Genomic DNA, 10,214 nt, shown 5'->3' on the forward strand with positions numbered 1-10,214 from the left:
GGCCTTCCTTTGTTCCATGCCACCCCCTGGTGGTCAGCACATGTCATAGCGAGTTATCGACCTCCTGGGGGGATAGTTTACATATCAATATTAGGCTTTTATATATAGACTAGCAACCTGTTGCAGGAATATTCCTGCAAGACTTCTGGTGGGCTTCCCTCCTGCAACCGCCACCTCGCTGCGATGAGCAGGGCTGCCACCACCACTGCGTGCCTCGCCCCGCCCACCTGACCTGCTGCACCTGCAGCCCCCCACTGATTCCTGCTGCTGCCACTGCTGCGTGCCTCGCCCCACCCCACCCTGCACACTCTGCCAGTGCTTTCCCTCCAGCAGCTGCAACCACCTTGCTTTCCACTTTCCCTCTCTCTTCCTTCTATGCTGTCTTCAGTCTTCACTCCTCCCTCCCTTTGCGTATGCAAATTAACAGCCATCTTTGTTGGGTTAATTTGCATTCTCACTTTGATTGGCTTGTGGGCGTGGCTTTGTGGGTGTAGCTGAGTGATGGTTTATTTGCATATCACTGTTATTAGGTAGGATCACTCTATTATTAGGTAGGATGTTTATCGTCTATAAATTCTATCTCAAGCTTGTGCTGTGCACTAGGAATACAGTGGTAAACAAATTAGACTGCTCTCCCCAGGCACCTCTCCTTGAAGGGCTCTTGAATCCTTTATTCTCTGCTGTAGGCTGAGGTTATTGACCCTTTCCTCTCTCTTCTCAGAGCTGTCACCTTCTGCCATCACCATGTGGGACCTTCTTTAAACAATTTCATGTCAAAGCACATTTATCTTCCCGGCTCTCCTTGTCTTTGTCATCGTGTCAGCTGGGAATCAATCAGGGGGAAAAGAAACCACTATAGATATTTCTTTCAAGCAGGAAGGAATTTATTTCAGTTTTACCAACCCATTAGAAGAGCTGGAGGATTGAAGGTCAGAGAAAGTTATCCTTTGCTCTCAGACTTGTCACTAGTTGTCAAAGAGTTAGATAATTTGTAGGGAAATGCCTGATGGCCACTGCAAAAACTTTAGTCTTTCTGCTGCTGCGCAAGGAACAAGACTACATGGCTTCTGCCCTAGTTGTTTTTTTTTATTTTATATATATACATTTTTTAAATTAATTTCAGAGAGGAAGGAAGAGGGAGAGGGAGAGAGAGATAGAAACATCAATGATAAAGGAGAATCATTGATTGGCTGCCTCTTGCATGTACCGCACTGGGGATTGAGCCCGCAACCCAGGCATGTGCCCTGATCAGGAATCGAACCCATAACCTCCTGGTTCACAGGTCGATGCTCAACCACTGAGCCATGCTGGTAGGGCTGCCCTAGCCGGTTTTGTTCAGTGAATAGAGTGTCAGCCTGTGGACCAAAGGATCCTGGGTTCGATGCTGGTCAAGGGCATGTCTTTGGTCTCAGGCTCCTCCCTGCCTGGGCCCTGATCAAGGCATGTGCAGGAGGCAATCAATTGATGTGTTTCTCTGACACCGATATTTCTCTATGTCTTTCCCTCCCTCTTCCACTCTCACTAAAAACTAATAGAAAAATATTCTCCGTAAAGATTAAAAAATAAAAATTTTAAAAAGGCAAAAGAATGAATGGCTTCTGGTTCTCCTTTGCTTTCATTTGAATAGCTTTCATTGGTTGGCCCTATCCTGAACTCCACTTGTAAAGTGTTTTGGAAAATGTCAATCCCAAATTTCCAGTCCCTGTGATATTGAAGAGCACAGAAGGGGGTAAATGAAGTGAATTTTAAACAGATAATTTGTCACAGTCATCCACCAAAGGAAAAACAAAACAAAACACCCAACCACTTTTTATAAGGTTTTGTCTGCTAATCACAGACAAATCCCCACTATCTTCAGAGAGAATGCTCTCTGAAGATAGTGGGGATTTGTCTGGAGCTGTCTCCAAGAGGTATCCTGGAGAGAATATTTAGCTTGATAAAATGCAGGACAGACTTGCAAAGAAGGAAGGTGGAACAGCCGCTTACTCAGTCAAAGTATACTCCACCCTCATGAAGAGGTCGATATAGAAGTCACCAGATTGCCTGCCTACTTCCCACGCATCCTATCGAGAACCCTGCCTGGTGATGTGATATATGCACCTCCTCCTCACACAGAGCCCCAGTTTAAGGGATAGGCTTATTGGAAAAACACAGGCTAACTTTCTATACAGGAATATGTGTGGGCAGCCAGGCAAAGGAGAAAAAAATCAAAACAAGCAAACAGCCAAAACCTGTTTGGCTCAGTGGATAGAGCGTAGGCCTGCGGACTGAAAGGTCCCAGATTAGATTCCAGTCAAGGGCAGGTACCTTGGTTATGGGCATATACACAGTAGTGGGTGTGCAGGAGGCAGCTGATCAATGTTTCTTTCTCATCGATGTTTCTAACTCTATCCCTCTCTGTTAAAAATCAATAAAATATATTAAAAAAAAGAAAAAAAAGAAATGTCAATGATGAGAGAGAATCATCAATCACATACTCCCTGGGAACCAAGCCCACAACTGTTTATGTGCCCCTGACTGAAACCGAACCCAGGACCCTTCAGTCCACAGACCAACGCTCTATCCATTGAGCCAAACCACTTAGGGATATGTGTGCTTTCCTTTCCTGCGCCTTTCCCTTCCACTCTTGCCCTAAAGGCATGCTTCCTAAATTGTAAGGGACCCTACAAGACTTGCAACCAGGGGAGTATTGGGCAGCTGTCCCATGCTAACTCCCTAAACCTAACCTGTCCCCAAGGCCCTCTTTTCTCTGACTCTCCAGGGACCTGACAGCAGCTCCTCCTTGGTCACTTCTTTCACTGCAACATTTCTAGAGAGCCAAAGCTGCCTGCCTAAACAGGTCTCTCCTGTGCTTTTTCTGTCCTAGGCCCTTCCTTGTTTCATTTCCCCTAAGAGTACTCTCAAAATAAAAAAAGAAATTATGATAAACATCAGGAAAACTAAACAGCATAAATTGTTAACAGACCGTCCTCTAGGAAGTGAGACTGGGGAAGAAATAGGGAGGAAGAGAGACTTTACCTTCTCTTTTATGACCTTCTTAAAATTTAAACATTTATGTGTTTAGATTAGTTGAGAGCCTGTCTGTGCTTCAGCTAATGTATAAGTCAAATGTATATTTGTTTGCTTGCTCCCACCACTGCCGCTGAGCTCACCAGCCTTCAGTGTGCATCATAGTGACCAGTTGTTCTGCCGTTTGGTTGATTAGCCTTTTATTATATAGGATGTAAGGTAAAAATGTTCAAAAGCTTTAAAAATTGTCACAGTGTTAAAAAAATGATATTCTTTTCCACTGGGCAAGGAGATGAAACTTTTTTTCTCAAAAGTTTAATGTAGATGGCATATCTAATATAACTTTTTCACTTTCAATATCATTTTTATAGCTCCCAATAGTTAACAAACCAAGAAACCTTGGTACTACTTTTATTCACTGTTGCCACCAGGTAATGATGGTATTGATATAGGCACCTCTCACCAACACCAGAGAAGTGTTACTGGACAGGACAGCCCCAAGTCAGTGGAGAGGTCTGTTCTCAATCTCGATCCTTGTCTTCTCACATAAATGAATTTATACGAGAGACCTTGACTGTGAAAAACCAATTTACTAAAGTAATTAAATTATTAAAGCATGCACCTTTGCTGAAAAAGCAAAGCAAGCAACCCTATATACATCTGGCTTATAGTTGAAGCACAGGCAGGCTCTCAGCTAATATAAAGAGCAGGTTGGGTGGGGTTGATATACTCTCCTGTCTATAGGTCTCAAAATTCGTCTGCTGACTGTTTTGGTGCAGATTAATTCTCAAGGTTCCCTTTTACTTTGTTGAGGCCATCCCAGAATTCATGAGAAGCACCTGGCAACTTTATCTTGCCAAGCCTTGAGACTACTGGTTTTTCTGCTTAGGGAGTTAACTTGCTTTTCCCCCCTTTCCCTTTTCCCCTCCCTTTCTGCATTCTCTCATTAGGGAGGTGTTTTTATTCTTAACTAGGGGTGTCGAACTCAATCAGAGAAGGGGCCAAAATCTAAAATCCAGCCTAAATCGCCGGCCGAATGGTTTACTGAACAGTCATAAACTGTCATTGTGATGGAAACGCAGCGGAGTGCAGTGATGACAGCGTGGTGCGGGCCACATTGCAAGGCCTGGCGGGGCAGATTTGGCCCGCGGGCCTTGTGTTTGACACATGTGTTCTTAACCATTTGCTCTCTTGTCCTTGTCTGGGGAAAATAATGAATGGCTCGTTAGTTACAAGCTGGCTACAAATTTCCCACACTGTTTGGCCTTGTTTTAATTTTCCTGTCTCAGTTTCCCTATTCCTCCTGCTCTGGAATCCTGTAACAGTATTGTGGTCTTTATTCATGGCCCAGATGATGGAAATAAATTGTTTCTCGGTCTAAGCGTATTTACTATACGTGGTCATTTGGTGAAATCTCTGTTCGTTTTATTAGAAAGCCAGTAGGTATCTAGATCTTGATGATTACTAAACATGTTTTTAATAGCAAGCACCTTTATTTAAAAACATAATATATAAAAAGCATTACTTGTATATGAGCATAACCAATGGACACAGACAGTAGGGGGGTGAGGACATGTGCTGGGGGGTGGGAGCGGCCAGGGAGAGGTCAATGGGGGGAAAAGAAGACTGGTAATACTTTAAATCACATGTGTCAAACACAAGGCCCTCGGGCCAAATCCGTCACGCCAGGCCTTGCAATGTGGCCCGCACCGCGCTGTCATCACTGCACTCCGCTGCATTTCCATCACAATGACAGTTTATGACTGTTCAGTAAACCATTCGGCCTGAGATTTAGGCTGGATTTTAGATTTTGGCCCCTTCTCTGATTGAGTTCGACACCCCTACTTTAAACAATAAGAATTTAAATTTTTTTTTAAGGCGTTACTTGTGTGCAAAAAAGAAAACTGAAACTATGAATATTCAGATACTTCTCTATGTTACCACAGTTCCTTGTCTTTTTAGGGCCTGGATATGTATCTTATTAACTTTCAGTACTCCTAGAAGTGACATGGAAATTCAGGCTTTGCAAGTTCTCACTTCCTATTATATTAGTAAGCTTATTAAAATAATTACCTGGAATTGACTTAAATTTAGAGAACTTGACTTGCCTCTCATTAAATAGTTCCTCTTAAAACCAAATCCAGTTGAAGTAAGAACTCTACTTCTCTACCTGGATACTTTTAACTATTTGATTAAAAAATGCTGGGGAGGAGGATGAGCCTGAAGAGAGCAATGGGGAAGATGGACCAGAGGCTGAGCTTTATGAGATGGACTGTATTTGTCGAGGTAAAACCAAGATGGGGAGCCCATTCAAAATGATAAAAATCACGCGGGAAAAGGAGCGGAAGCAGGGATTTTCAGGGAACATCTTACAGATAAGCCCTGTTAATATGTTAATATGGGAATAAAGGAAATCAGGTTTGGAAAATAGTCTGGGTGTTTTCTTTTTTATTATTATTAATGTTTTAAATCTTTATTATTAAATATATACATAGGCCCTCCTTTTTGGGTGTTTATTTATTTATTTATTTATTTAAATTTTATTTTTATTTTTTAAAATATATTTTATTGACTTTTTACAGAGAGGAAGGGAGAGAAATAGAGAGCTAGAAACGTTGATGAGAGAGAAACATCGACCAGCTGCCTCTTGCACACCCCCTACTGGGGATATGCCCGCAACTCGGGTACATGCCCTTGACTGGAATCGAACCTGGGACCTTTCAGTCCGCAGACCGGCGCTCTACCACTGAGCCAAACCAGTTTCGGCTAAATTTTATTTTTTTATTGAATTATTATCTGTGTACATATTTTACCATTGCTCCCCCCCATATACACCCTCTCTCCCCCCCAGAGTTTTGTGTCCATTGGTTGTACTTATATGCGTGTATACAAGTCCTTTGGTTGATCTCTTATCTCCCCAGATTTCCTTACCCTCCGAGCTGTAATTTGACAGTCTGCTTGTTGCTTTACTGTCTCTATATCTATCTTTTGGTTCATCAGTTTATAATGTTCTTTATTATCCATAAATGAGTGAGGTCATGTGGTGTTCTCTTTCATTGACTGGCTTATTTCACTCAGCATGATGTTCTCCAATTCCATCCAGGTTGCTGCAAATGATGAGGATTCCTTCTTTTTTATGGCAGCATAGTATTCCATTGTGTAGATGTACCATAGTTTTTGGGTCCAATCATCTGCTGACGGGCACCTAGGCTGTTTCCAAATCTTAGCTATTGTAGATTGTGCTGCTATGAACATAGGGGTGCATATATCCTTTCTGATTGGTGTGTCTAGTTTCTTGGGATATAATCCTAGGAGTGGGATTACTGGGTCAAATGGGGTGTTTATTTTTTTTAATATGTTTTTATTTATTGATTTATTAATTTTTAAGTATGTTTTTTTATTATTTCAGAAAGGAAGGGAAAGGAAGAGAGAGAGATAGAAACATCAATGATGAGATATAATCATTGATCGGCTGCCTTCTGCACTCCCCCTACTGGGGATTGAGCTTGCATATGCCCTTGACCGAAATCGAACCCAGGACCCTTCAGTCCATAGGCCAATGTGCTATCTACTGAGCCAAACCGGCTAGGGCATGGATGTTTACTTTGAATACAAAAGTTTCAGCCATGTCCTGAAGATTAAGGAGAAGTGTTGAAGATTTGTTTTTCATTTTGTTTTTAAGAAAAATCAGCATATTGTTCTTATAACAATTATACATTATAAATAATTTAAACAACGCAAAAAAGCACAAAGAAAAACATTTTAAAACTCTTAAACCCCACCATCTAAATATAACTATTATTAACATTTGACTAACAACATTCTAAATATTTTTCCATTCCTTTATATAGATAGTATGATAGACTAACAGATATATATATATATATATATATATATATATATTTATATATACACCTTTTAAATGGTATTATACTATACAAGTTATTTAAAAATAACAAAGTAGCCCAGCTGGCATGGCTCAGTGGTTGAGCGTCGACCTATGAACCAGGAGTTCACAGTTTGATTCCCGGTCAGGGCACATGCCTGGGTTGCAGGCTCCACCCCCAGTGTGGGGCGGGCAGGAGGCAGCTGACCAATGATTCTCTCATCATTGATATTTCTCTCTCTCCCTCCCTCTCCCTTCATTTCTGAAATCATAAAAATACATTTAAAAATAAGTAAAAATAACAAAGTATACTCGCAGAAGTGGCTGTGAACATGAGTTTGACAGGGACCCAACCAAAGAAATCAACATGTATTATAATTGACCAAATAGTGTATATAAACAATGGCTAAGCCTCCCTTTGGGAAGATAGAGCTTTGGATTTGAATCCCCTGTCTTCTCAACCTGCACAAATAAAACTACCTAAAAACTCCTCACCCTCCACCCCCAAATAAATAAATAAATAAATAAATACAAGCTCATTTGAATTTAACAGAATTGAAAAACAATACAATAAAAGCTGAGAATCAAATAAATGTTTATTCACTACAACATATATTATTTCTTAAAATATCAATTTAAGGTTAGAAAAAGAAATTTTGATATTTTCTTTTTCTTTCAAAAAACATGTTTTAAATTAGAATCAATTGACCCTGCTAGGGAAGATCAAGACATCTGCATACTCACACAGTCTTCCATAAGCTCTTCTCTGTATTTCTTTGTCATATTATTTTACATTGTTAATTTATATAATACTAGTGGCCTGGTGCACAGATTCGTGCACATTGTAAGGAAATTAATTAGAAGAAATACATGCTATAACAACAACAGAGATATGATATAAAAACAATAAAAACATTGATAAAAACAATGACTGATGAATTGATTAAACTTATTCTAGTATCTCCCTGTATACCACATTAAGAGTAAAAACACTTTCAGAGTGCTTGACTAATTTCCCTTGTGATGAAGTATTTACAACTTTAACTTTAAAGTCACACGCTCTTCGAACTCGAGAGAAAGCAACATATAACTGACCATGTCTGAAAACGGGTTCAGGTAGGAATATCCTACTCTGTCTAGATTGGTGCCTGCGACAGCTTTATATGTATTGTGGATGCATGAGTCAACCTTTATTTATTTTATTTTTAAATATATACTACTTTATTGCTGATACCGGTTTGGCTCAGTGGATAGAGCGTCGGCCTGTGGACTGAAAGGTCCCAGGTTCGATTCAGGTCAAGGGCATATATCTTGGTTGCGGGCACATCCACAGTGGCGGATATGCTGGAGGCAGCTGACCAATGTTTCTCTCTCATTGATGTTTCTAACTTTCTATCCCTCTCCCTTCCTCTCTGTAAAAAAATCAATAAAATATATTTAAAAAAAATAATATACTACTTTATTGATTTCAGAGAGGAAGGGAAGGAGAGAGAGATAGAAACATCAATGATGAGAAAGAATCAATGATGAGCTGCCTACTGGGGATGGAGCCTACAACCCGGGCATGTGCCCTTGGCTGGAATTGAACCTGGCACCCTTCAGTCCACAGGCAGATTGCTCTAGTATCCACTGAGTGAAAGCACCTAAGTTTTTCATCACTCTTAAACACCCAACAGTTGTTCTTGTCATTCTGGAAAGCCCTGATATTTCCAGAAAACACACTACTTTTCCTCCTCTCTACTTTAGTTCATTTGAGTCCTTCTCCCACCTTTCATCTTTGCTTGTTGAGATTCCACCTTTCCCTTCTGGATCTTTAATAAGTACCACACACCCTGCCTTGATTGGCACTGGCTGGAAATTATCCCTCCCCTTTCATTTCTAATAGAGAGCTCTCCCTTCCGTTCTTTCTTCCCAAGGTATTTTTCTTCCAATGGCAGTCCAATGCAGAGGTTAAAATGACGACTTTGGAACTGTTAAGAGGGCTGTGAAAAACTAGGAAAATTCCAGGGCAAGAGGAAATAAAACCGAGAGAAGGAAGTCAAAACAAGACCAAACAGTGTAGGCAATTAGCAGCCAGCTCCTAAGTAACAAGCCATTTGATCTTCCCCAGCCAAGGACACTTGAGAGCAAATGGTTAAAACACTCCCCTAATTAGAGAGTGCAGGAAAGGAGGGGGAAGGAGAGGGAGAAGTGATAAAAGGGCAGTTTTACTCCCTAAACAGAAAGCCCAGCAGCTCCGCTTGGAAAGATAAAATTGCCAGGTGCTGCTTATGAATTCTGAAAAGGCCACAAATCACTCCAAGCAGCACTTCAGGGGGGAATCTAACCCTGTTTTGGGATTAGCTGAGAGCCGGTCTGTGCTTCACAAGTCAGATGTAGATTTGCTTGCCTTGCTTCTTTAACAAATGTGCTCGTTTTAATTGCTTTAATAAATTGGCTTTATCACAACACACAGGGTCTTTACATTTAAAGTAATTTACACAGCCCTAGCCGGTTTGGCTCAGTGGCTAGAGCCTCGGCCTGCGCACTGAAAGGTCCCGGGTTCCATTCCGGTCAAAGACACATGCCCCGGTTGTGGGTCTGATCTCCAGTGGGGCATGCAGGAGGTGGCCGATCCCTGATTCTCTCTCATCATGGATATTTCTTTTCTTTTTTATAAAGGAAAGGAATTATTGATCATTTTTATTATGTTCCAGATATCTTCTTTAAAAAAATATATATATATTATTGATTTTTTTTACAGAGAGGAAGGGATAGGAATAGAGAGCTAGAAACATCGATGAGAGAGAAACATCGACCAGCTGCCTCTTGCACACCCTCTACCGGGGATGTGCCGGCAACCAATGTACATGCCCTTGACCAGAATCGAACCCGGGACCCTTCAGTCCGCAGACCGATGCTCTATCCACTGAGCAAAACTGGCCTCGGTTCATCATGGATATTTCTATCTCTCTCTCCCTCTTCCTTCCTCTCTGAAATCAATAAAAACATATTTTAAAAAAATTAATTTATAGCCCAAACCGGTTTGGCTCAGTGGATTGAGCCTTGGCCTGCAGACTGAAGGGTCTCGGGTTCGATTCTGGTCAAGGGCATCTACCTTGGTTGCGGGCACATCCCCAGTGGAGGGTGTGCAGGAGGCAGCTGATGGATGTTTCTCTCTCATCAATGTCTCTAACTTTTTATTTCTCTCCCTTCCTCTCTGTAAAAAAAATCAATAAAATATATTTTTAAAAAGTAATCTATACAAGAAGACAAGAATCGAGCTTGGGACAGCCCCTCCTTCTGACTCAGGGAGCTGTCCAATACCATCTTTTTAAAA

The sequence above is a fragment of the Pipistrellus kuhlii genome, unplaced genomic scaffold (genome assembly GCF_014108245.1).
Source record: "Pipistrellus kuhlii isolate mPipKuh1 unplaced genomic scaffold, mPipKuh1.p scaffold_m20_p_2, whole genome shotgun sequence".
Lineage (NCBI taxonomy): Eukaryota > Metazoa > Chordata > Mammalia > Chiroptera > Vespertilionidae > Pipistrellus > Pipistrellus kuhlii.